Consider the following 13,339-nt stretch of genomic DNA (forward strand, 5'->3'; position numbering starts at 1 on the left):
AGAGAGAGAGAGAGAGAGAGAGAGAGAGAGAGAGAGAGAGAGAGAGAGAGAGAGAGAGAGAGAGAGAGAGAGAGAGAGAGAGAGAGAGAGAGAGAGAGAGAGAGAGAGAGAGAGAGAGAGAGAGAGAGACAGAGAGAGAGAGAGAGAGAGAGAGAGAGAGAGAGAGAGAGAGAGAGAGAGAGAGAGAGAGAGAGAGAGAGAGAGAGAGAGAGAGAGAGAGAGAGAGAGAGAGAGAGAGAGAGAGAGAGAGAGAGAGAGAGAGAGAGACAGAGAGACAGAGAGAGAGAGAGAGAGAGAGAGAGAGAGAGAGAGAGAGAGAGAGAGAGAGAGAGAGAGAGAGAGAGAGAGAGAGAGAGAGAGAGAGAGAGAGAGAGAGAGAGAGAGAGAGAGAGAGAGAGAGAGAGAGAGAGAGAGAGAGAGAGAGAGAGAGAGAGAGAGAGAGAGAGAGAGAGAGAGAGAGAGAGAGAGAGAGAGAGAGAGAGAGAGAGAGAGAGAGAGAGAGAGAGAGAGAGAGAGAGAGAGAGAGAGAGAGAGAGAGAGAGAGAGAGAGAGAGAGAGAGAGAGAGAGAGAGAGAGAGAGAGAGAGAGAGAGAGAGAGAGAGAGAGAGAGAGAGAGAGAGAGAGAGAGAGAGAGAGAGAGAGAGAGAGAGAGAGAGAGAGAGAGAGAGAGAGAGAGAGAGAGAGAGAGAGAGAGAGAGAGAGAGAGAGAGAGAGAGAGAGAGAGAGAGAGAGAGAGAGAGAGAGAGAGAGAGAGAGAGAGAGAGAGAGAGAGAGAGAGAGAGAGAGAGAGAGAGAGAGAGAGAGAGAGAGAGAGAGAGAGAGAGAGAGAGAGAGAGAGAGAGAGAGAGAGAGAGAGAGAGAGAGAGAGAGAGAGAGAGAGAGAGAGAGAGAGAGAGAGAGAGAGAGAGAGAGAGAGAGAGAGAGAGAGAGAGAGAGAGAGAGAGAGAGAGAGAGAGAGAGAGAGAGAGAGAGAGAGAGAGAGAGAGAGAGAGAGAGAGAGAGAGAGAGAGAGAGAGAGAGAGAGAGAGAGAGAGAGAGAGAGAGAGAGAGAGAGAGAGAGAGAGAGAGAGAGAGAGAGAGAGAGAGAGAGAGAGAGAGAGAGAGAGAGAGAGAGAGAGAGAGAGAGAGAGAGAGAGAGAGAGAGAGAGAGAGAGAGAGAGAGAGAGAGAGAGAGAGAGAGAGAGAGAGAGAGAGAGAGAGAGAGAGAGAGAGAGAGAGAGAGAGAGAGAGAGAGAGAGAGAGAGAGAGAGAGAGAGAGAGAGAGAGAGAGAGAGAGAGAGAGAGAGAGAGAGAGAGAGAGAGAGAGAGAGAGAGAGAGAGAGAGAGAGAGAGAGAGAGAGAGAGAGAGAGAGAGAGAGAGAGAGAGAGAGAGAGAGAGAGAGAGAGAGAGAGAGAGAGAGAGAGAGAGAGAGAGAGAGAGAGAGAGAGAGAGAGAGAGAGAGAGAGAGAGAGAGAGAGAGAGAGAGAGAGAGAGAGAGAGAGAGAGAGAGAGAGAGAGAGAGAGAGAGAGAGAGAGAGAGAGAGAGAGAGAGAGAGAGAGAGAGAGAGAGAGAGAGAGAGAGAGAGAGAGAGAGAGAGAGAGAGAGAGAGAGAGAGAGAGAGAGAGAGAGAGAGAGAGAGAGAGAGAGAGAGAGAGAGAGAGAGAGAGAGAGAGAGAGAGAGAGAGAGAGAGAGAGAGAGAGAGAGAGAGAGAGAGAGAGAGAGAGAGAGAGAGAGAGAGAGAGAGAGAGAGAGAGAGAGAGAGAGAGAGAGAGAGAGAGAGAGAGAGAGAGAGAGAGAGAGAGAGAGAGAGAGAGAGAGAGAGAGAGAGAGAGAGAGAGAGAGAGAGAGAGAGAGAGAGAGAGAGAGAGAGAGAGAGAGAGAGAGAGAGAGAGAGAGAGAGAGAGAGAGAGAGAGAGAGAGAGAGACAGAGAGAGAGAGAGAGAGAGAGAGAGAGAGAGAGAGAGAGAGAGAGAGAGAGAGAGAGAGAGAGAGAGAGAGAGAGAGAGAGAGAGAGAGAGAGAGAGAGAGAGACAGAGAGAGAGAGAGAGAGAGAGAGAGAGAGAGAGAGAGAGAGAGAGAGAGAGAGAGAGAGAGAGAGAGAGAGAGAGAGAGAGAGAGAGAGAGAGAGAGAGAGAGAGAGAGACAGAGAGAGAGAGACAGAGAGAGAGAAGGCTGCACGTGGAAAGGGTCTATTACAGACACACAGAAGCACTCAGCATGAGGACGCAGGAGAAAAAAAGAGTCACTGAAGGGAAGAGAGATGGAGAGAGGAGCAGAAAGAGAAGGAGTGACTGAGGAGATTGATGCTGTATTTGCTGTCTGCTGGTTCTCCGTTATCTCTGTTTCTCAGGTCCGGCGTTTACGGGTGCTCCCGTGCTTTACTCCTCTATCTTTCTCTCTCTCTCTCTCTCTCTCTCTTTCGCCTCTTCTGGAAAGAAATTCTCTCTCTTTTCTCAATTTCCATTTAAAGTACTTTACATACTATATTGCCAAAGCATCGGTTTGAAAAACAGGGAGAATAAGGAGAATGATAAATGTGCCTAAAATATTAGAGAAATGCTGCATATAGCACTGAAAAATATAATTACATTTTAAATAAATGAAAAGAAATAAAGGCTCAGTCTAACTTTATACGACTAGTTGATGAAAAAGCACGTAACATTTATTATTTATAAAAATTTGTGCTGTCAAGTGATTATTCGCAAATAAATTGTGTCCAAAATAAATGTTTTTCTTTAGATAATATGTGTTTGAAATGTGTTTATTTATGATGTATATATTAAAAAATCCATATACAGTATATATTTTTAAAGTGTTCATATGTAAATTAAATAATATATTTATTTTCAGATAAAAACAAAACATATATATATATATATATATATATATATATATATATATATATATATATATATATATAAAATGCATGCATTTGTTTGTATTTATATGTAATAAATAAATACTGTATTGCCAAAAGAGAGAGAAAAATTGGAATAATAAAACATCACAAAAATTTTAATGAAATATTAGATGAAAATGAAATAAAATATTTAATATTTAATTAAATTGAAAGAAATTAAGAGAAATTTCCTCAAGAGATACATTCGGAAAAAAACTACAAAAACATTTATTGTTAAATGCATAAATAAAATTTATTTCCTATAAAATATAAATGCTTCACGTGCTATACTGACAAAGCATGACCATTAGAAAAATGTTACAAAATGTAAATATTACAAAAAGATAATCAAATATTAAGATAAAAATAAATAAACCATTAAAAAGAAAGAAAGAATGGATTCATAAAGGAAAAATTCACACAAAAATGTAAATTCTGTCATTATTTAGACACCCTTGTGTCATTCCAAACACAACATATGACTTTATGGGGAATATCCAGCCCACTTTTTTCCAGTGACTGTGAATAAGGGGCTGTCAAACTCCAAAATGACAGAAAGCATCATAAAAGTAACCCGTTCCATGGAAGAATAAAGTCATACAGGTTCGGAGCGACCAATCAGGATGAATAAATAATGACATATTTTATTTATTTCTGGCTGAACCTATGCTTTAAGAGTCCTCCGCTGCACAGACAACTTGAATATGATGATCGAAGTGCTTTCTGAGGGAGTGCGGCTGAGATATGAATTTCGCAGATGCATAACTATCCTCCCCCGGTAGCATTTGCATTTGATCTCTCTCTCTTTGTTGCCGTTTTCTATCAGCTCTCCGAGCTGGTCTCTCTCTTGTGAGCAGCGGGAGGTGTGCGGTGTGTAGCGAACCGGGGTTAAAGGTCATCCAGCAGAAGATGAGAGAGGGTGAGGGGCTAAGCGTTTGCACACATTGCCTCGCCAGGCTCTAATGCTACAACGGCCTCGATGTGTTCATAAAGTGCAATTTCGTGCATTGCGTCTAATTCTGCCCGCGACTATTTGTGACTAACCTCGGCATGTAATCAAAAGTTAATTCAAAATAAAACACATTAAACGCATGCAATAAAGCACGCGCATGCTATGAGAGCCAGAGTAAAACAATACAAATATTGGCCAGTTCAAACACAACCACGTTGAGTTGATTTTAAAGTGAAAAGATCAATAGTTGTGCACATCTTTATGTTTTCTGGTATATATATCGGCACTAAAAATCAATACTATATTTTAGTAAAGTGGTTGCAAACTATTTAATTTTGCAACATGTAATAAAAAAATGCAGAAAGGTAGTGAACTAAATTTATTTAAAGCTAAAAAGAATTGAATGCAGACCACTTGCCTTAATTCATTTATTTTTTATTAATTACTTTTATTTATTTCTTTTCAGCAAAGGGGTCAAACCATTTTAATATATATATATATATATATATATATATATATATATATATATATATATATATATATTATATATATGTTATTTTAAATATATTATATAAAAATATAAACTCAAAAAATTGTATTTCTCCGAAACCCTACAGTGGTTGGATGCTAAAGTCTAGATAATATACAGATTTGGAAAATTTGGATTGCAGCACGCACGAAAGTCTTCGCATAGTTTGTCTGAATATTTGATATTTTACAACCATTTTCTTTACATGCTTTTTGAAACGATTCAGCATTTAACCAAACTCTTTGCATTGCTTCTAACAACGTCTGCGTTAGGAGATGGGTTGTTGGCTCCTGGGCGTCCGGGAGGGTCTGTTTTAGCGAGGCAGCGGTGCTGGGGTGGTCCGAGGTGTTTCGTGGACGTTTCTCTCGAGGGAGAAGCCCAGCTGTTTCTGCCCCGATGGCAACACACAGCCACTTTTATTGTGTGTGTGTGTGTGAAAGCTGGAGAGCTGGAGTGTTTGTTCCTCTGGTGTTTCCTGCTGCTAACGGTTCAATCTCCAAGTCACACGGGAAGGCATTATGCAAAAAAGGCGAAACAATGCCAAAATGAGTTTGCACGGCGCTTTTTTCCAAAGCGAGCGTCCCTTGCATCGTTCGTGCGCGTGTGGATGAAGCCTGCAATGGTTCTGATAGGTTGCTAGGGTGTTGCTATGTAGATTATTATTAGATGTTTGGTTTACAAAGCAATCTAATTTAATCGCTTGACTAAAACAACACTGACTTTCAAGCGGATAAACAGCAAGTAATGATAACACTCAACACAAAACCACTTACCAGAGTCAATTTTTGTAAAATGAGATCATCTTTCCATTGATGTATGGTTTGTTAGGATAGCACGTTATTTGGCGAATCTGAATATGAGGGTTATTGTCCAAATAAAGTCCTTAGCGATGCATATTACATATTATATAATTACGGTAGGATATTTACAGAATATCTTGATATCCTAATGATTTTTGGCATTAAAGAAAAAGCGATCATTTTGACCCATACAATGTATTTTTGGCTATTGCTGCCTGTGCTGCTGATGACTTAAATAATCTTTTTTTGGCAAACCATTTCTTAAAAAATTAATGCAACTAATTCCAAAAAGCCACATCGTTCACGTCTATACACAATATGGAGGAAAAAACGATTTTTTCAAGATTAAAATTGATCATATATCAATATGATACAATATAAAAAAATAATAGGCTAATCCTCAATATTAAATAAAAGTAAAACAATGAAATGAATCAAAATAGTTTCATTCTTGACAGTAAAATATTTTTTTGAACAAATAAAAATATTATTTTATTCGGCATCGCATTTATGCTTCTTTTCAAATTCCCGAGAAGTGCTTCGGGAAGAAGGTCGTTTAAGCGATGCTCTAATAGCGGTGTGGGACGGGTCGGGCACTTTCAGGTTTGTTCAAATCCTACAACCACTTGAAAGCTCGAACGCCCCTCGAACACACATCAGATGGGCTTTAAACACCACCCAGTACCAGACACGTCCGTTCCAACTCCACTCTGTGCAACAATACACTTAGGCAAATACATTCGGCTTTTGGGGAGAAAAAAACACCCATTAATTCCATGCAAAGAGGGACGTGAAGCACCCGAACCAGATGTGAGCTCGGCAAACAACCTGAGCCCGAGAAGCATTAGGGCAAACATCTGCTAAAAAAAAAAGAGAGCGAGGAGGAGAAAGGCTGCACTTGCTCAAAGCAAAAGCACAGACATGTAAATAACATCTCTGTAAACACAATTTCCAAAAGGACATTTAGAAAGGGCTTGTACAATAGGAAATCGTTGACCGGCTCTTTTAATGCAATCCGGCGCCGTACCTGTGGCTGCCTTTGAGCAAAAAAATCTAACCCTGATTTTAGGACGGACTAGAAGAAAAGCCACGCATGCATACAGTCGCGCTCGTACGTATATAACAAATGCACAGCTTGAAAAAATCACTGGCAGAGCCTGCGGGGAAGGACACTGAAATAGCAGATGGTCGATACTGGTCATTTGCTAGCAAACGAGAGGGCCTACGCTCTCCACCTTTTCCCCTCCGAGAGGCCTCCATATGCAGCTCGTAAAAGACACGCAAAACTGGCCTGATGGATCCGTCTCAGCACCAGGGAAACGAGCCCCAGGCGGAGGAAGCCAAACCAGGTGAGGAGCGCTGGCGAAAACGGCCTAATGAGCTGCGCTGAATGCATTTTAAAGGAACGGCTGATGAAAAAAACGCTCATTTATAAAATCGGATGTGTTACTTTTTTAAATATCTACCGCCATATGTACAAAAAAAAAAAAAGATTTATATAAAAAGGAAAACATGTATTTTTAAAACAACTATTACAATTAAATAAGTTGAAGTACTAAATTCACTAAAACAAAAATCTATTAAAAAATAAATATTAAAGATACTAAATTTACTCAATTTTAAATTGGAAAGAAAACTGAATATATATATATATATATATATATATATATATATATATATATATATATATATATATATATATATATATATATATATATATATATTATATATATTTGACCTAGGCACTAAAGTTATTAAAACTGTAAAAAAATTATAAAATATATAGAAATACTTCAATTAAAATAGCACATAACAAACTGACATAAAAATTATAAAATAAATAAAAATTAAAAATAACAATATATATAAAGCAGATAACTATTAATCTTAATAAATGATGTTTTTTATTGAGTATTATTATTAAATCAAAACCGCAGTTTGATTGATATTCATTGGAACGCAGGACATAAACACAATTTTGTTTATCTTTCTAAACTTCATTTTATTTTTTTTTTATGTCACAGCCAGGTCTGTATCGCTTTCACAGCTCTGCGCGGACGTGTTTCTTCATCTCTGGCCCACAGCTGCGCACACACACACACACACACACACACACACACACGCAAACGACATCGCATCATTCCAGTATGTGTAAACACACTGGGGGATGGTGGAAAGAAGCACTACCCTTAACACAAATGCACACAAGCTGCCTTTCCACACACACACACACACACACACACACACACACACACGCAATCTCATCTCTATTTGCGGTCCTGCTCTTAAAACACTCTTCCCCATCCCTTATCTAAACATCACCCATGTCCATCTCCAGCCACCCGTCCACTCCAGATCACGCACTCTCCTTCACCGCATGACCTCCCTCCACTTTCACACACTCTTGGAGGACCACCGCTCTCATTACTAATCCAGGTGGAAACAGAGTCTAACTAGAAGCAGAGAGCGAATGGCATACAGGAGCGCACGCTGATAGAGAATAATGAGGGTTCTGGTCGAAGGGGTCGCCGTCAATAACCCCGGCCGAGGAAGAGGGACAAACAGCCCTCGCGCAGGTTTGAATAGGAAACAACTTTACAATGAGCCAGAGAACGGAAGGCGTTGTGCGGATTGATTTCTATTCATTCGGAGTAGAGGCGGTTCAGGGAGATGCACGGGCTAATTGCACGGCCGTGTCCGCAGAAACCGCGCGATCATAACAAGACCCAAGGCCAGAACATCTGATGTCAGGGACGCGAGCCAATAATTCATTCATGTGATATGAGCTCCTGCTGGGGTTGATGGCGACGTACGCGTTTTTCTGAATGCTCCGCGCACACGCTGTCGACATCATCGTGCGTTTTGTGAATCCGTATCCGTATCTGGCTTTCTTTATCGCGAACGTGTCTTTACGGTCGCATGAAAGGCCAAACTCGCAGTTTTAAAGTTTAAGGACGGCACTTTCTTGCAATAAAACCCCATAAAAGGGCTGATTTGAGCCTTTAAATTAAAACCGGTGAATCAAACAAGTTAATTTAGATGCTACATTCTTTTTCGTCCACCGATCTCTCTTAAAAGCCTCGGTTTTAAGAGTTTATTCTCAACGCTTCAGCTTAAACGCTGGATGATCGGACCCCGGGGCGACATAATAAACCTCGCATGGGGCTCTGTGTGTGTGTGTGCGTTTGATTGAGTTTTAGGTACAATTGACTAAGGAAGGATGTGAGTCCATTGTGGCGCAACAATGAAAAGATCTTCTCTCCGGGAGCCCAATTTGACTCTCAATGGGTTTGAGGAACATCTGGGCTGAAGGGGTGACAGTGCATGGGCCCCCAGCATGCGATTCCCTGCCAACTGCATTTAATGCAGGAACGCTGTCCAGGACAAACGTGAATGGAGCGCAATTATACAGTTACCGCTCTCTTCTCCCTCCACTGTTCATTAACGGACAATGACGAGAGCGTATGACAGCCCCACGTCACAATAATAAAGAGCTTTGTTAGAGGCTTCCAGTCTCCTCTGTGCTTACAGACACTGCGTGAATCACTACATTATAACGGACAATCGATCGTTCCTGGATGCGATGATACATACCGGCCTTACTATTTCACACGCACAAGCTTTAAAACCCTTCGCATAGTTCTTCTGCTAAACTAAAGCAATCAAACGTACAAATAAAGCACGCGCCGCATAAATTAAACAGAAAGCGATGCAGTGAGCAATTCTCTGCTTTTCTTAGGAAGCGGGTTTATACAGAACGCACGGATCTAATATAACGGCTTTTCAAGCGGTTTGTGTATAAATGAGTGAAAACAAGCAAGAGGGGTATTATGGCGCGCGCAAAGCACAAAGCGGTGTATAGGCTTTGCACGGCGATGCATGATGGGATGTTACGTAGAAAGGGTGACGGTGCATTACGTCAAAAGAACAAAAACTAAAATCAAATCGTCTTTCAGAGGAAGCGGTGTTTTGGGGGCCCTACAAAGCATACCGTGCATACAGGCATATATTCACAGTATGCGATCCCTCACAAAATCCCCAAAAATGTCATCACTTACTCACAGTCGGTCCAAACAAACAATAACAACGAACGATAAATGCATCACCGAAACGCTCCTCTGAGCAAAATAATACCTCTCTCTGACTGACAGCCCAAACTTGAAGTTTTAAAAAAAGGTTTTTCACGTACAAAACAGAAAACTGATCTACGCCTGGTCAGGTTTGCGTCTCTGCTACTGTAAACCTCAAGAACCCTTAAGATACCGTGCCACTTTTAAGGCAACTTTAAATCAGTGAACCTTCTACACAACCTCCCCTTTTGTGCTCGGGACACATAGGTGAGAAACTAATGACTGTATTTTTTATTCTTGGGTCAACCGTCCCTCTGAGCGCCCAGCCTATAAACAGTAGCGTCCACTCCGTGCTGTAATTACTGTAATCTCCAGTATGCAGTGCGCACTTATTTCATTACGGACGAGCGGTCACAAGGAAAGAAGGAAAATGAGGAAACATCGAAAACATCTGCTGGTGGTCGATCGTGTGACTTTCAGCATCACGTATGATTTCAACACGCTCGTCACATAATACCTGCGTCGCCGTATTCCCCGTCAAAGCCCCCTCGGAGATAATCGCTTTATTGTCCTGTGAACGTGGCAGGAACGATCGCGCTAAGAAGAAGAAGAAAAAAAAAGTGCTGATGTTGTGCTTCAAATACACAAATGCCATCACGCACCCGGTAAAGCGCCAGCGGTATCGACTCCCTCAATCTGGCACTTAAAAGATTCGAGCGTTTTATTTGTTTGCGCGTCGCGTACGCGCGCAAATAAAACCGCACTGCGTTTGCGCCAAGTTACATTCGCCAAAGTGACACAAAGTGAAAACGCCAGTCCTCTTTTGTTCGGATTTTAAACTTGTCTGAACAATAAGGCAACAGTTGGAGCTCCGCCGAGCGAATGAGTGACTGACTTAATGACGGTATCAGATATCCTTTCCACCCCCCCCACGACGCTTTTACCATAAACGCGTTTTAATAATAAGAGTAAGGGATGAAACGCGCGGTCTGTGACGTCAATTTATAACACTGCAATAACAGAACACCGCAATAATCCAGTTGCATCTGTATCGGAGGCGTCAAACTTACCTCCGGCGAGTCGGCGCGTAACGCTCACGGCGGTCGGCGCGTCCAAAAACGCACGCAAACGCTCACGGCGCTCGGTCTTACAAGAGCACCATCTCAAAACGAGGCCAACAAATCCCACATTTTCCAAAGAAAGACTCAGCTCCTTGCGTTTTCCCGCATGCTCTCTTTCTTGACGCCTAGGAGCGCGGGCGGGCGAGCGAGCGAGCGGCGCGATGGTCGGTGTCGGTTTACGCAGCGGAACTCTCTCCGTTCACTCCCTTTGTAGTAGTTCTAGAGAGGGAGGGCGCATTAAACCCGTCAAGATCCACTTCTTCAAAGCGGTTCCCCTCCGTCTCGGCAACTTGAACCCCGCGCCCTGTTAAAGTGAAGCTCTGAGAGAGACAAAGGTGCTCCGCGCAGCTCCGGCTCGCCACACACACTGCGCCGGAGATATACTGCCTCCTGATGGGTATCGCTGAAGCGATGAGGCGGATCGGTGGCTCACAAAAGCAGTACAAACACAGGTCTCCGCCCCAAACTCCCCTGTCCTGTACGGGAACGGGGCCGGGACACGGGAACATCATCATAATCAGACGGAGTGAAGCATTTGTCATTCTCTAATGCACTTCTGTGCCGGAGCCCGCTACATTATTGTAATGACTTTTTTTCTAACACTTTACAGTATTAAAGTGTGTGACATATTAGAGTGTCCACGCTGCCACCATTCGTAAAGGCAGTTGCATGATGTAAAAAAAAAAATAATAAAAATATATATATATATATATATATATATATATATATATATATATATATATATATATATATATATATATACATATATGTGTGTGTGTGTGTGTGTGTGTGTGTGTGTGTGTGTGTTTTTGTATATTTTTTTGCATGTATATATATACTTTTTATATTGTGCAATTTACTTAAGCCAACTTAACTACTTAAGTATACTTACTTATATCTATATATATATATATATATATATATATATATATATATATATATATATATATATATATATATATATATAATAAAATAATATTTATTAAAATAATAAAGTAATAAAATAATAAAGATTTTTTATATATATATATATATATATGGGAATTACTTTTTAACTGTAAATTTTTTTAGTATTTTACGTGCAAAGTGAGTTAATATTTAGGCCTATATTCTGTTTAACAGGTATAATGAAACATTTTACAACTAAACTGGCCTTTGTTTTAAAGTAAAAAGGTGCATAACTTCGTAGGTTTTTCTTCTAAAATCTGTAATATCATCAATAAGTTAAATATTGCGTCTTCATACTGTAATAGCAATACATAACATTTTTATTTCTTTTTGGTTGAAATACACGGTTTTGTGTCTGAAATAAAGGGTTGGTGTGGAAAAAAATAATAAAATTCTAATACTAATGTAATGCATAAATATAATTATAATTGTTTTTTCACTATCAGTTGAAATAAAATGGTTTATTAAGAAATTTTATTTGAAAGTTATGCATTTTAATTTTCAGAAACTATAATGCTTGATGCACGGACAGACAGATTGATGATAGATAGATGTGTGTGTGTGTGTGTGTGTGTGTGCGTGTGTGTGTGCGTGTGTGTGTGTGTGTGTGTGTGTGTGTGTGTGTGTGTGTGTGTGTGTGTGTGTGTGTGTGTGTGTGTGTGTGCGCGTGTCTGGAGCTATGATTAAACAGTTGATGCAGCAGGAAGCAAAACAACAAGCCTCAGATAATCCTGTATATTCTGATTTCAGTAGATTCAATGGATTACGGCCGTCTCTGCATTTTAACACTTGAGTGAATCTCTCTGTCTGCATCCTCAGCTTAAAACACTCCGTCACGTAATATACACTATTCAGAGATAAGCATCCCGCCATCGCCAAAGCCGAAGGATTAACCTAAATGAAAAGAAAAGGGTATTTGGAGGGGTCTCTGAACCTTTTTGTGGCATCTCTTTGCTCCATGCTTCTTTGGAGGAGCACGTAAGCAACTATCCTTCGTTGTAACCGGCGCTGGCGGTGTTTATGGAGTAATCAAGGGACTGCAGCAGATCTGAACGAGGAGGGGCCTTTCTAGACGATGGAGCCTTTCATACCTCTCAAACTAAACATGTACAACCGCGGTTGTGACACTCAATTATGGGCAGTGCTTCCTCTGGTGTAATCATAATGGAAATCTTCATTATACTTCTGAGTGGCACAGGCTACTTAAATAAAAGCCTCTCGCCCCAGAGGCCCCTCAGATTCACAAACGAAAGCCCCGAGTGCGGCGCTGCGCATGGAAGAGGCATAGATATCATTTAGGATCTGTTTGGATGAGGATTTACTCCGGGAGGCGAATCGAATGGATAATGGACACCAGTCCACAGCGAGACCCAGGAGACCACGTAGAGATCTGAAAACCCTTCGCATTGTAACCAAAAGCGAGCCGCGCGCTCAAACGTGCAACCGCCACGGCGTCTTAAAGGTTAATTTGACGCGGCAAGAAGGTTTCGATTAGCATTTCTGCGCCGTGACATGTTTCAATCGATTATCGGCTGGGAATATTTATGTATTTATGGAGATCGCAGACACAGGGCGGTGGGAGAGAACTACGGTTCCCTCGACGTGGAAAACAAAAATGAATAAATAATTAAAAACTGCCGTCGAAAATTGCATGCTCTGTTAATGCTGTATGCCTTTATTTGATCGCCACCGAACCAAGAATACAGAAATATGAGAAGACAGCACAGAACGCATGAAAAGTAAAACGTTTCAGAGGGCCCTGATGTTATTAAGAGTGCAACGAGTTAAGTTGTTTTAAAACACGAAGTAAAAAAAATCATAGGGTGCTAAAAATGCAATCTATTAAAAAATGGCTATGGCTTTTTTACACAATTCTTGATTTCAATTGATCGAAAAAAAAAGTTTTAATCAATTTAAAAATATATATAACATTTTTAAGACACTGTTTAATCTCGGCTGTTAAAGGAGCATAAAAAAAAACAATAATAGTTTAGATCTCTAAAATTTCATTTACCCATTAAAACAGAAACCAGGTGAA

The 13,339-nt window shown here is 40.8% G+C and overlaps 1 protein-coding gene across 1 annotated transcript in view; it reads right to left on the reverse strand.

The window, feature by feature from the left end:
- Positions 1–10,778, reverse strand: part of LOC122345463 (semaphorin-4C-like) — a 66,674-nt gene extending 55,896 nt beyond the window's left edge. Inside the window, 1 exon segment of the mRNA XM_043239626.1 lies at positions 10,303–10,778. The gene's annotated coding sequence lies outside the window, so the exon portion shown is untranslated.
- Between the last annotated feature and the right edge of the window lie 2,561 nt (positions 10,779–13,339).

The sequence above is a fragment of the Puntigrus tetrazona genome, chromosome 5 (assembly GCF_018831695.1).
Source record: "Puntigrus tetrazona isolate hp1 chromosome 5, ASM1883169v1, whole genome shotgun sequence".
In the NCBI taxonomy this organism is placed as follows: domain Eukaryota; kingdom Metazoa; phylum Chordata; class Actinopteri; order Cypriniformes; family Cyprinidae; genus Puntigrus; species Puntigrus tetrazona.